Source organism: Salvelinus namaycush, chromosome 18, assembly GCF_016432855.1.
Source record: "Salvelinus namaycush isolate Seneca chromosome 18, SaNama_1.0, whole genome shotgun sequence".
NCBI lineage: Eukaryota > Metazoa > Chordata > Actinopteri > Salmoniformes > Salmonidae > Salvelinus > Salvelinus namaycush.
The window spans coordinates 14,584,289-14,585,530 of record NC_052324.1 but is presented as its reverse complement, the minus strand read 5'-3'; positions in this window follow the sequence as shown (position 1 = coordinate 14,585,530).

Genomic DNA, 1,242 nt, shown 5'->3' with positions numbered 1-1,242 from the left:
ACTGCTTCATCTTCTTTGGGATTGGGTTTGCGGATCGCATCCAACTTTGAGGTGCTTACACCGCCACCTACTGTACTGGAGTGTGAGGCCAGTCACGGCCTACCTAAATTACTTTCCGGTAATACAGAATTGGGGAAAAGGAAAATTAGCCTGCCAACTATTAGCCCTCACAAAAAAACAACACCCCTCCATTCGCCCCATTTAATAACCCTTCTAATCCTTCTCAAGGCGAACGGTCTGGGAGGACAGAATCACATTGGACTTGATGCAGTTGCGCATATAAGGAAGAGGCAAAGGAAGAGCATCCACTCCCTTCAAAAAGACAACGATAAGCAGAACAAGTGGAGATGTTTTGTATGGAGGTCTGAGAGTTTTGAATTTGGTCTTCAAAAAATGTAATTGGTAATTTGTTAAGTGAGGCGTATTTGATAGAATAGAAGTTACGTCATGTTTAGGTTACAAATGTACTGATATTAGTGGACGCAATTGGCCTCTGCAACTTTGAGAAAATTATTTTATATCGGAGTTGTGTCTGCTGTGCACATGTGTATCTGCCCTCTGATTGGCTAGAATGTTCCCACCTGATCTTGCCTCCTCCCGCCTGCCAGCGAGAGTGTCCCTTCCTGTCAAAATCTATCCACGCGGGAATACAGCTATAAGCAGGGGCATCATGCACCCAAAAATCTGAGTGGGAACAAAGTATGTGAGGATGGCTGGGGAGTGGAACGGAGGGGGCTAGGCCCCACATCGTTAAGATGGAGAATTTAGAATTTTTCAAGCAGCTTTTTCCTGCACACTAGAGCTGTAATCATTATGCCCAATTCTATGTAAAAAAAAAAAGGTGTCTATTTTTCTGTATATCTAAGCATAACTCTTGAGCTGCCTGTATTCTTATGACTGGTTCTTTTTTTAAATAAACTGCATATACTTCTCTGCATACCTGCTAAAATCTGGGTAAAAGATTGAAACTAATGTGAGTCGTATTCAGTACATTTCGTTTTTGCTTGCTTTTCTGAAGTCTACCAACCTTGCAAGCAGGCATGAGCTTGTAACATGGCAATCAACTCTAACTTGATTGATAGCCTGAAATGAAGTCTTGGTAGCTAGTTATGAGGTTGGGAGATTGGGAACCTAATAGAATATATAAATACATATACAGTACCAGTCAAAAGTGTGGACATCTACTCATTCAAGGGTTTTTCTTTATTTTTACTATTTTCTAACTTGTAGAATAATAGTGAA